We start from the raw sequence: 13,947 nt of genomic DNA, 5'->3' as shown, positions 1-13,947 counted from the left end.
ATGAGCGACGATGAAGTTATAGAATCTGAATTCCTTCATCAATGAGCCTATTTTGCATTGGTCTCGTCCTTTATCTGTCTGATGTCATCGATTTTTTTGTCCTTGTTATACCAAGCGCCGGTCCCCCGTCGCCATATTGAGGTTAGTGTGACTTTCCTCGTCGCTCGAGACATTCCTCGAAGCCAGCACGATCGGATGACAAGACCACTAAGTCATAACCTTCATATGAACAAGGAAGAACCAAATATCTTGGAAATATTTTTTATACACAATTTTGTTTCAAAATGATATTTTTATAACTTAAAATTTTTAAATTTACATTTATATATAATTAAAATTGATTGAAATTTTATATTTTATAATTTTAATCTTAATTTTGTATATAATCTTACTTAATGTTGGATTATGTATTTCCAAAATATTTATTATTAAGATGCTTATTAAAAATATTAAGTTCTTCCTAAGATGTATAAATCCAATAAGAAATAGGAATAAAACATAGAAATTTCTTGTTGAAAATTATATGGAATATAAAAAAAATAAAAATTGTAAGTTTGCAATATTGTAATACTACAGTGAAAATTTTGAATTTTTAAAAAGTAATGAATTCGGACGATCGAGTGGGTAAGGTGGTAACCTAACGCTCTGAGGTCCCGAAACCGAATTTTTGGGGTGGTACGTCTGGTTATGTCGAGACGGACAACTACAAGTACCACCCAAGGTGGCTCACCAGTGCCCGAGTGGACAAAACTACTGAACATTGGTCGTGGGTTCNTACTTTACATAAATTTTAAGTTAGTAATAGAATTTTCAGTCAGACAAACAGCCGTATATTTACTGTTTACACCGGATCTTCGATACTGTTAATTGGAATAACCGCTCAAAATAGTGTGAGTAATTAAGCAATTTGAATATATTAATTCAATCTTGAGGCATTTATAAATTATTGAACATTTGAAAATTATTAATATAACATTCGAATATTACAAATATTGTAAATTGCTTATAAATAATGTCATATGAAATAATAGGAAATCAATAGAAGCTTGATTTTGAAACTAATGTGGATAGATTAAATATGTTCACTTGATTACAGTCATATGCATTTACAAATTAATTCCTCACTGCAATAATTATTAGGTATAATTGATAAGTTGTAAAGGCACCGCCCAGAACAATTAATTACTTTAACAGAACTCAACTTTATTGGAGTTGTCTGTTTGTCTATCCATTAACTGTATCGAAATAATGGACATTTACTGTTAATATGTTACAGAATGGGGGAAAAATAAATTAAAATAAACGATATTTATGACTTTTTGTATCATTATTTGTACACAACTCTTTCCTCCTTTTCCCCCCGCTCGTTGAGAGGTGAATTAAGGACGTACTGTACGTAAAATTGTTGTAGGCCTAAATATGAAAAAGAGAAGTGACATCAGATTCTGATATCGGATAAAACTCGTTTTTAGTGTAATTTAGAAGTATAAGAACGGAGTAACGTAAAAAATAAGCTGGCAACATTGTTACTGGACTTTCACGTTATTCTTTACTTCTTTTCAACCTAATAATTACTATTCTCACCTTTAAGTCTTCAGATTGGTTCGGGAGATATTAAGGGGTGTGGTCATATCTCCCGAAAAAACCGCCCAATTTTCCTGAAAATTTCTAGAAATATTTCTCCATAATACATAAACTTCCTTAAAAATTTCAGAAATTTTCGACAAAAATCACAGAAGTTATTTAGCTTCAAAATGGTTGAAGCAAATGGTGCCCCCTCCACACACACTAACATACATCCATAATATAGAAAATACCCCCAACTATTTTATATTTCTGGACGTTTCACGGTCCCCGAGTCTGAAAATGTAAAAACCTTAGGTGGGTCAATTTTTGATCGATCGTCATACTTTTTCTCTGTTATATCACAGCTGGGAAAGTAACATATAGTACGTACTCTAATCTAAAGGAACGTATTTCGAGGTGTGCAAAGTCATTTCATTTAAATATTATTTAAATTTATTCAATAAAACTTTAATTTATGAATTTTCAAATTTCTGTAATGTACAATTAACGAACTTTTGTCAGTATTAATTTATTATAATCTCTTTAAAGTAAGGTGGTAACCTAACGCTCTGAGGTCCCGAAACCGAATTTTTGGGGTGGTACGTCTGGTTATGTCGAGACGGACAACTACAAGTACCACCCAAGGTGGCTCACCAGTGCCCGAGTGGACAAAACTACTGAACATTGGTCGTGGGTTCGCGCCTGGCCAACAGGCTGGCCACGTGGAGTTTTCCGGGTTTTCTTTACGATTGTAACACCTGAATAGGGGCCAGTTTTCCATAGAAAGTCCTCCCGGGAGGGATCCCCTCGGCCGATCGCCCGTGTGTCGCGTCGTAGTATACAAACAAACCACCAAAGGTATGTGAATTTAAAAGAATATAGATCATCATTATCGTCATCATTATTCTACTACTACCTAATTCATTATTTCTTATTCTCGCTAATTAATTTTTTCTTTATCGCATAATCACGAATTTTCTGAGAAATTCCTATTTTCTTAAATGTTTTTAGTTAAAAATTAGATTCTTTGGCATCTTGAATGTTATGAATACAGGGAGGTAATTTCAGATAGTGATCTCGTGCTCGAAAGACACTTTGTGCCATTTTCGGATGATGTGTAGGGTGTTATCGAATACTAAAAGTCGTTAAGCCAAACAATATTTGTTTTCTTTTTAATAAATAATTATAAAAGATTGTTTCCATATCAGACTAAAACACTGATGTAAGTTCTCTACATTTTTATGTTTCTAACAAATGAGGATCGTACATCTTCATTCACTTTGAACCTTACTTAGGAAACTTCAAACAATAAACCAACTCTTAATCTAGCTTCTTTGTTAATTTTAAGTGTTTTATTCCTCTCGTTAATTAAAAATTGGCAACCAGGTTTTCGTTTGTTCTATTTAATGCTTATCTATAATGGATCCGAACTCACGTTCGAATGTGCAGAATTTTAAGATCCGAACCGACGTCTAGCATCAAATATATTTATTTCTGAATATTTAGAAAATTCTAGCCGAGTATGAAGACGTTTTTGAATAAAATTGTTACCTAACACTTATATTTATTAAAACTTATATTTTTTATTAATAAAATTAATTACGTAGTTACTTTATTACATAAATAAAATAGAATATAAGGTAAAGATCGACAATATACATATACTAAATTAATAGATACTGTGTATAAATCACTATATACAGTGGTTCAAAAGTCAGTTAACCGATATTAAAATAATCTAGAAAAATATATTTCTGTTAACTAACTTTTGAATCATTAATATACATATAAGTACAGATTTTATATATAGTAAATTAACATAGCTCAAGATATATTTAAGTTTGATTAATCTTACAGAATCAATATACTGTAATTTTAAATTATATAATTCATACTTTATTCACATTATCATCGATTTGTACTTTAATTTTTGAAATTTAATACTTTAAAATTCCGTATGTATACAGTCGACCCCCCATAACACTGTTGATAATTCCGTTTTATATGAATTTCGTGTTGTACGAGTCACTTAGATTTTACAAATACGTGAGCCGTTCACAGCCCGGCACACGTATTTGTAAAATCTAAGTGACTCGTACAACATGGAATTCATATAAAACGGAATAATCAACAGTGTTATAGGGGGTCGACTTTATAANACAATTTAAAGTATTTTTTAATAACATTTTTAATTATATCTAGTTAAATATATATATTAAAATATATTACTACCGTGGGTACGGAGTGGTAGTACTCCGTGTCTCACTTCTTTTGTTGTATTTTAATATTAAAATATTGTTACACCTTAAATCCCTCTTTAGTAACTTCACATCTAAAGGCAAATCGCTCCTTTATTTCACTAATTCCTGTTACGCATAACTTGCTTAACACCGCGAAGAAAATGGCTGACAATACAACTAACAACACAACAGCTTAAAATTCAAATAGTAAAAGAGATGTAAGAAAACTAACGACGTTACGTCATTCGAAGGTCGAGACGAAATTGATACCAATCATTCGAAGCTTCTAAATTATTTTGTCTCCTCACCCACTCCTAATACTCCTTCGGACATTTCAAAAGCCAAAACTTGACCTTGAACGATGAACTCAACTTATCTAACTTGCAGGAATTAAAGGTTTTGGCGCCTTTTTATTACAAAAATTGGAAGATTTCTTAGCATTTCGCTTTGATTTCAGCGAGTTACTGTATTAAAAAAAGTGCCAACGTCGTTACTGGACTTTCTCGGCATTCTTTATTTGTTTTCATCCCTAACGATTGCTACCATCTTTATAAGTCTTCTGAAAAAGTTAGAACTCAATTGGTTTATTATATCAAACGTTATTAAAAAATTTTAAAAAACGTTAATATTGGGAATGGAGCGTGATTTTTGAAAAAATTTCGAAACAAACACATTTATTTTTTTTTTGGTGAACTAAAAATTTGTACGAGTAAATTCATAACTTGGAAGCTTTTTGAGATATGGTCCTACCTCCTTATGTCTCCCGAAGAACCAATGGCCCGATTTTCTTGAAAATTTCTAGAAACATTTTCCTTTAATACGCAAACTTCCATGAAGAATTTCAGAAGTTTTTGACAAAAGGCACAGGAGTTATTAAGCTTCAAAGTAGGTGAACAAATTCATGCCCCCATACAATAATATACATACAATTTTTTTTTCATTTCTCGACGTTTCAAGGTTCACTGAGTTGAAAAATGTTTATAATATGATTTAATTTATGATTTAAGCATGTTACGTTTGCACTTTTTGCTGTTTTTCAGCAAACAAATTCATCTTGTATTGACCGTTGATAGCATTGAGTTTGATCTCTCAACGTAGATGAAAAGGTAAATTTACATTCGTATGAATAAGTAACGAGGTGGAATATAACAATAATGTCTAAAATACACTAATTAAAATAAATAATGTTGTATCCCATTAATAATATGAACTGTAGATAAAACCAGCAAATGGCTTCAGTATCAATCATTCTGGCCTTTTTGTGCTCTCTGAGCGGTAAGGGGCCTAAAACCACAAAAAAAAAAAAAAAAATCNATTAATGAAAATATTCGTTTATTTTATATTAAAAAACTCTTGAAACATTTTCAAAAATTGAATTTACTTACTGTGACATCGCCACAATGCCCGGCTGTAATTTAAAAGTAAGTGCTGTACCTTTCCCAAGAGGGATTTATATTTGCTAATTTATTTAAGTAAAAAAACATTATATTAGTTTTATTTTTGTTAGAATTTATACTTAACATAAATTTATTTAATCTGATAATAACCTATAAGCAGTCTTTGACCTCTTAGGTTACCAATAAACCCAATAATATTCCATAGCAAACACTTCAGAAGTAAGCCGATAGACAAACAAACTTACTATTGATCTTACTCTGAAAAAATGTGATTCTACGATTTATAAATTTAACTTTTTATATAAATTTAAATGATTTGAATTAAAGTCAGATTCTCGAAAATAATTTTATGCATTTTTTAATGCTAATAAAATTATAATTATTATATTCTAATCTTATTTTTGGCTTAAAACATTATATCATTAGAAAGTTTTAAACATGTTTTTTTTTAAATATTTATATTATAATTTTGACCTAGTTTTATATTTTATATGCTTCGCAAACATTTTTAATAATTGCAGTAATTTAATTAATTTGCATAAAGTTTGTTTACAATATATACATATATAAAATGTGTTTACTAAGAAAATATACTTAACAAATGCAATATAAATATGTATAAAATGTAACAATAATTAGAAGTAGGGACTTAATTAAGATATTTATGGTTTAAAGTTAAAACAAATCTTTAATAATTTATAGTTAAAAAGTTTTAAAATTATTTGTTGATTTTGTTTTTAATTTGCAAATATTGGAAACAGACGTAAGACAAGGTACTTGTCTTACGTCTGTTTCCAATATTTGCAAATTAAAAACAAAATCAACAAATAATTTTAAAACTTTTTAACTGTCTGTTCTGCTGTCCGTCTGTTCGGCTGTCCGTCCTATGTTCATCCTTCCTTAATCTAGAGAACGAATTTATATATATAAATAGAGACCAGACATGGAAAGTTTAAGAGTAGGAGGTCCGTATTAAATATATGCGAATTTCCGATCTGGAGCGGTAGTCACATGATTTTTGAAATTAAAATATGATGAAAAGTTGCAGCCAGGTATGTGATGATGTCACGAGTAATTGTTTGTTGTTGTTATTATTATGTTGGGTTTAGTGGGTTACTCGGTTCACACCGGTGGCTGTGTACTATGCCGGAACAGAGTCGAGGCATAGCAACCAAACACAAAAATTAAATAAGTGTGTCAGTGTCTGTATTCAGGAATTTCCTAACAATGTGGCATGTATTTAATATAGTGGCCTTCTGTAGTGTGACGTATGTATTTCTATAAAATTGTAATGTTCCCAGGCTTTTGTGTAGTGTGTGTGGTATCACACCTGTACAGGAAAGAACAACATGTACAATAAGCACCCTTTCCATCCTCCACAGATGTCTTATTTCCTGGGCGAGTTCTGTGTACTTGCTAATTTTTTCAGTGCATGTGTTTTGTACATTGTGGTAAATTGTTTTATCTGCGATTATGGCTCTGTCGTAGTACAGTACATTTTGTGCGTGTTGTTTTCCAATACTGTCAGTGGAATGTATTTGTAGTATGGCTATTATTATTATTGTTGTTGACTTACTTTTTACAAAATTAGAGTACTGTATTATAATTTAATATAATAATTAAATTGTATTGTATTATAATTTTATTGTTACTGTACGACCTATTAATTTAAAATTATTAGTTTTTCTGCCCTCTATTATCGCAATTTTAAAAGCTTAAAAATAAATTATTTTGAATTTAAGAATAAAAATAACTTTAACGATAAAATATTAAAATTCATTTTTAATTTATACCATCAATATTTTTAAATTTTCTATTTATATCATTTTACCTTTAAGATATTTATTCACAATTCTTCGCTTGTTTTCATTTCATTTAATCTAATTTATAATTTAATTAAAATTCTATTAAAAAATTACAAAATTGAAAAAGCAAAATATTTTGTTTTAGTTCAATATCATAAAAGGAATAAGCAAAAATTCGGAAAGAAGGAGCAAAATTAATAATAAACCGAAAAATTCATAATTTAGGAAGTGAATAAAAATTAAATAAACATGAACAAAACCAAAAGGAGAGGAAAGTTTAATAAATAAAAGATGAAAAAATAGTGAATAACTAATTAATCCCGTGTAAAAAATTCGAAAATATTGTAATATTCTTCTGTTTGCTGCCTTTGGATCTAAGAACATTTTTTAAAAGAAAGATAACTCTTCTTATTGGGCTGCAATTTGAAAAAAACTGTAGACCTTTAAATTCCCACCGTGGTCTGTCCGTTTGTCTATCTGTCTGTCCTTTCTTAATCTCGAGAAGGGAGTTAGTTAGATGAAAATCAAGACCAGATGTAGAAAGCTTAGGAGCCGGAAATCCTGATAACCTATATACAAATTTTTCGTTTTGGTTCGGAAGTCACGTGATTTCGATCCAAACATTTTCCTTACAACATAGTTAAATAGATGACCGGCAGGACCCTATTTCTAGCAGGAAAAGTATAATGTACAGTACAGTACAGGGGCAAGATAGGCTACTACTAATTTGAGGTGGAGAGCATATATTTTAAATTAACTTAAAAATATGATTAAAATTGTATCCCGGCACAATAAATAATTGCTCGTTCGACTTTCACATTCTTTATTAATGAAAATATTCGTTTATTTTATATTAAAAAACTCTTGAAACATTTTCAAAAATTGAATTTACTTACTGTGACATCGCCACAATGCCCGGCTGTAATTTATAATCATATTTTAATTTAAATTATATCCAGTTCTATACCAAATTTATTGCTCTATATAGTAAAGTAGACATAATGAATTGAAATCACGTGACTTCCGATCCACACCGAAGATTTCATATAGTTAATCGGCCCTCCGGACCGTAAGCTTTCTATATCCGGTTTCGATTTTCTTGGATCTAACTACTTTCCGAAGATTAGAGAAGGTCGGACAAACGGACGGACAGTTGGAATGTATTTGAAAATTGCATCCCCAAAAAGTCACCAATCGAAGTTGAAAGGAACTGTTCTTTCAAGATTTTATTACATTTTGCAATTTATACATACATTTATAAGAAAGGATGCGGATAAATTAAAAGGACTTATTACTTTATTAATGTTTAATATTTTAAAAAATATTTTAATCTGTTTAAAATATTAACAAGTTTTAAGAGCTTTAAAAGGATATATGGGTTTTTAGTGCCACATTTATTTTCTTTAAATTGCTTCAAAAGACTTCGATATCAGATAATTTTTAGGAACATAAATAATTTGAAGATAAACAACTTAAATAAATAAGGAAAATGGACGCAGACGTAAGACAAGGTACTTGTCTTACGTCTGTTTCCAATATTTGCAAATTAAAAACAAAATCAACAAATAATTTTAAAACTTTTTAACTGTCTGTTCTGCTGTCCGTCTGTTCGGCTGTCCGTCCTATGTTCATCCTTCCTTAATCTAGAGAACGAATTTATATATATAAATAGAGACCAGACATGGAAAGTTTAAGAGTAGGAGGTCCGTATTAAATATATGCGAATTTCCGATCTGGAGCGGTAGTCACATGATTTTTGAAATTAAAATATGATGAAAAGTTGCAGCCAGGTATGTGATGATGTCACGAGTAATTGTTTGTTGTTGTTATTATTATGTTGGGTTTAGTGGGTTACTCGGTTCACACCGGTGGCTGTGTACTATGCCGGAACAGAGTCGAGGCATAGCAACCAAACACAAAAATTAAATAAGTGTGTCAGTGTCTGTATTCAGGAATTTCCTAACAATGTGGCATGTATTTAATATAGTGGCCTTCTGTAGTGTGACGTATGTATTTCTATAAAATTGTAATGTTCCCAGGCTTTTGTGTAGTGTGTGTGGTATCACACCTGTACAGGAAAGAACAACATGTACAATAAGCACCCTTTCCATCCTCCACAGATGTCTTATTTCCTGGGCGAGTTCTGTGTACTTGCTAATTTTTTCAGTGCATGTGTTTTGTACATTGTGGTAAATTGTTTTATCTGCGATTATGGCTCTGTCGTAGTACAGTACATTTTGTGCGTGTTGTTTTCCAATACTGTCAGTGGAATGTATTTGTAGTATGGCTATTATTATTATTGTTGTTGACTTACTTTTTACAAAATTAGAGTACTGTATTATAATTTAATATAATAATTAAATTGTATTGTATTATAATTTTATTGTTACTGTACGACCTATTAATTTAAAATTATTAGTTTTTCTGCCCTCTATTATCGCAATTTTAAAAGCTTAAAAATAAATTATTTTGAATTTAAGAATAAAAATAACTTTAACGATAAAATATTAAAATTCATTTTTAATTTATACCATCAATATTTTTAAATTTTCTATTTATATCATTTTACCTTTAAGATATTTATTCACAATTCTTCGCTTGTTTTCATTTCATTTAATCTAATTTATAATTTAATTAAAATTCTATTAAAAAATTACAAAATTGAAAAAGCAAAATATTTTGTTTTAGTTCAATATCATAAAAGGAATAAGCAAAAATTCGGAAAGAAGGAGCAAAATTAATAATAAACCGAAAAATTCATAATTTAGGAAGTGAATAAAAATTAAATAAACATGAACAAAACCAAAAGGAGAGGAAAGTTTAATAAATAAAAGATGAAAAAATAGTGAATAACTAATTAATCCCGTGTAAAAAATTCGAAAATATTGTAATATTCTTCTGTTTGCTGCCTTTGGATCTAAGAACATTTTTTAAAAGAAAGATAACTCTTCTTATTGGGCTGCAATTTGAAAAAAACTGTAGACCTTTAAATTCCCACCGTGGTCTGTCCGTTTGTCTATCTGTCTGTCCTTTCTTAATCTCGAGAAGGGAGTTAGTTAGATGAAAATCAAGACCAGATGTAGAAAGCTTAGGAGCCGGAAATCCTGATAACCTATATACAAATTTTTCGTTTTGGTTCGGAAGTCACGTGATTTCGATCCAAACATTTTCCTTACAACATAGTTAAATAGATGACCGGCAGGACCCTATTTCTAGCAGGAAAAGTATAATGTACAGTACAGTACAGGGGCAAGATAGGCTACTACTAATTTGAGGTGGAGAGCATATATTTTAAATTAACTTAAAAATATGATTAAAATTGTATCCCGGCACAATAAATAATTGCTCGTTCGACTTTCACATTCTTTATTAATGAAAATATTCGTTTATTTTATATTAAAAAACTCTTGAAACATTTTCAAAAATTGAATTTACTTACTGTGACATCGCCACAATGCCCGGCTGTAATTTATAATCATATTTTAATTTAAATTATATCCAGTTCTATACCAAATTTATTGCTCTATATAGTAAAGTAGACATAATGAATTGAAATCACGTGACTTCCGATCCACACCGAAGATTTCATATAGTTAATCGGCCCTCCGGACCGTAAGCTTTCTATATCCGGTTTCGATTTTCTTGGATCTAACTACTTTCCGAAGATTAGAGAAGGTCGGACAAACGGACGGACAGTTGGAATGTATTTGAAAATTGCATCCCCAAAAAGTCACCAATCGAAGTTGAAAGGAACTGTTCTTTCAAGATTTTATTACATTTTGCAATTTATACATACATTTATAAGAAAGGATGCGGATAAATTAAAAGGACTTATTACTTTATTAATGTTTAATATTTTAAAAAATATTTTAATCTGTTTAAAATATTAACAAGTTTTAAGAGCTTTAAAAGGATATATGGGTTTTTAGTGCCACATTTATTTTCTTTAAATTGCTTCAAAAGACTTCGATATCAGATAATTTTTAGGAACATAAATAATTTGAAGATAAACAACTTAAATAAATAAGGAAAATATACGGCAATTATTTATGGTTTTATAAAAATTTCGAATATCTTTTGAAATTTTTAATGAAAAGTTCGGACCGCTTGCTTTAAAATTGATTAAATTTGCTCTGAAAAAAACCTTTAAAATAGTTTCAAACTTTCGCTTTTATTTATTGTTTTATCTGAAACGAATTTTGTGGAAGACAAATAGGAAGACAGACGTATAAAGTTCTAACTTAAAATAAATTTTTAATTATTAAAAATAAAGAAAATTAAAAACAAGCAAGCAAGTAGACTAATGCATTTTTTAATGCTAAATTATAATTGTATACGAGGCGAAAATATTTGAAAAATCAGTAAAAAGATGTTATTTTTATTGTAAAAATCTTTTCTATCTTAAAAAAATAAATTAAATTTATAAATTTTCACCAATCTCCTTATCGTCAGTATTGCCTACAACGTAGGCTAATCGTTAGATTATAAAATAGCTCTTTTTATCTTATTAAAAAATGCATTTCGATAACATTATCTCCTTAAACGTAATTAACTAAAAAGCAATCTTATTAATTATCTAATTATTTATTTTTGATAATGTTTTTCGTTCGCTTAACACTTTGATTTAGAAATCTACAGATAACGAATGTAAGGAAAGTAAATGTAACGAAATTATCAAAATTTATTCTAAAAAAATTACTTTAATGCTTTCGATACTTTTATCATATTTGTTTCTTTCAATTTAGATAAAATTAAATTAAATTTTTGCGATTTTATTTAGTTTATTAACAGTTTTTCCCACCTTCTGCGAAGAGCGAGTCATTTAAATTTCAATTTTTTAAATTGTAAAATATATATTATTTATCGCTGGAACTTGCTAAAATATATTTTTAAATTATATTAATTTTTTAAATATAAAACTACTTTTAAATTTTATATAAAGGCATTAAAATATATAAAATAAAATCATCTGAGTAGGGAGGGATATTCGCAAATTGTTTTCTAATGCAGCTTACGAGAAAATATGTTGATGTAGATAAATGATGCGGTTAAAGATGGGGATGAAATCATTTTTACAAATCTTCTATGACGTATTGAACTATAAATTTTGCATGATATTTAGAAAATATATACAATAGTAAGGTCATTTCGACGTAAAAAGGAGATATTGTTGCTAAAAAATGAGGTAATTAATTAATAAAAATTAAAAGAAAGGCTATGTTATAAATTTTAAGATAAAGTTTGGAAGTTTGAAATTAATTTATAGAATAAAATAGTGTGTAAGTCAATAGTATCGGGTGAGAATTTAATTGAGTTGATAAGATTTTGTATGCTATAGATTTATTTAGTATCGAGTTCGGATAATTGTTTGCTGATTATGTAACGAAATATGCGGATTATTCACCTTAATTTTGCTTTAAATTCGAAAATAAATCTGATGTTATTCAATGAAATTAATTTTAGATATTATATAAATGTATAAAATTATTTGAGCTTTGAATCGAACTTAATTCATTTATAAAATATCTCTATAACTTAACGAGCAATTATTTATTTATTGTGACATCGTTACAATGCCGGGCTGTAATTTTTAATTAATTTAAAATATATGCTCTCGATCTCAAATTAGTAGTGTCTTGCTCCTGTACGTCAGTCATCTATCTAACTCCGTTCTAGTGAAAATTTTTGAATTGAAATCACGTGATTTCAGCTCTATGTCGAAAATTAGTATGCGGTTAATCGGGCCTTCTGCTCCTGATCTTTCCATATCTGGTCTCGACTTTCATCTACCTAACATCGAGATTAAGGAAGGACAGATAGACAGACAGACGGACGGACGGACGACAGTGGGAATTTATAGATCTACAATTTTTTCAAATTGCAGCGCAATCTCAGAATTTAGATTAAATTAATTTGTTTTTTAGTTAATGGATGTTTTTTTCTGTGTTAACATTCTGTTAAATGAATACTTTTAAAAACATTATCTAATTTAAATAACGATAGAATCGTTCTGTAAAATTTTACTGGACAAGTATGGCTTAATGTTCCTTTTTATTTTCTCATTTATCTTGTAATATGATAGATTTTTCGTTATTTCGTTTTTTATTATTAATATGAGCAAACATACCATGTCCTTAATTTACTGTAGAAAGACAAGTTTCATTAGTGTAGTGAATATTACGTTAATCTCATCAGAGATACCAGCTGTTGCGCGACATCCTTATTAGTTGACAATTCAAATACTTGCTCCATGCTGTAGTGAGGCAAATATCAAAAAAACGAAAACAAAAAAACAGTTGCCATAGATTCAGTCCTTGAAATTCCTTTGGGAGAAACGGTAAAAATTTTATTACCTTCATTACCGTCTTTGGACAAGATTTTCATGCTTAACACATAAGAAGACTTCTTAAACTTGATTAGTTTAAGAGAGATAATTTTAATGGAATACAAAAATAAGAAATAAATGTTAAGCTAACTACTAAAATAAAAAAGTATTTGTTTTTAATTTCATAGTTGCTTCGTAACGAATTTAAATAAACTCTTTTCTTTAAAAAAATATAAATTATTTTAATTTAATTTTTATCTTCCTTTCTAATTTATCTTCCTATATTTAAACTTAAGAGAAGATACGTCGTCTTTTTCTCAATTTATTTAGGAGTATCCTTTCTCGAGTCACGTTTTGGAACAAAATAATTTATCTCGTGATCCATAAGAATAGCAAGGAAGACACAAATAACTTCAGACAATTGCCTTATTTCTCTCCATTAGGAAATTCACTATAGCAGAATATTAAAATTCTTCATAATTACTACAAATTCGATAATCTAACTATAAACTCGGTTAAAATCAAAATCATAATCTTCAGGAAAGGTCCTAGACTAAGAAACAGTGATCAATTTTTCTTAGGTCTCAATAAACTGGATACAGTTCCTCGTTTTA

The 13,947-nt window shown here is 29.1% G+C and overlaps 1 protein-coding gene across 4 annotated transcripts in view; it reads left to right on the top strand.

Moving 5' to 3' along the window:
- The window catches only part of LOC111628278 (somatostatin receptor type 2-like), a 152,452-nt gene that overhangs the window by 12,537 nt on the left and 125,968 nt on the right, over positions 1-13,947 (top strand). The window lies entirely within an intron of this gene.

Source organism: Centruroides sculpturatus, unplaced genomic scaffold (assembly GCF_000671375.1).
Source record: "Centruroides sculpturatus isolate CEXI.00-Female unplaced genomic scaffold, Cexi_2.0 scaffold65, whole genome shotgun sequence".
In the NCBI taxonomy this organism is placed as follows: Eukaryota; Metazoa; Arthropoda; class Arachnida; order Scorpiones; family Buthidae; genus Centruroides; species Centruroides sculpturatus.
Note: the sequence above shows the minus strand (reverse complement) of the source record. Positions and strands in the feature narration are given on the sequence as shown.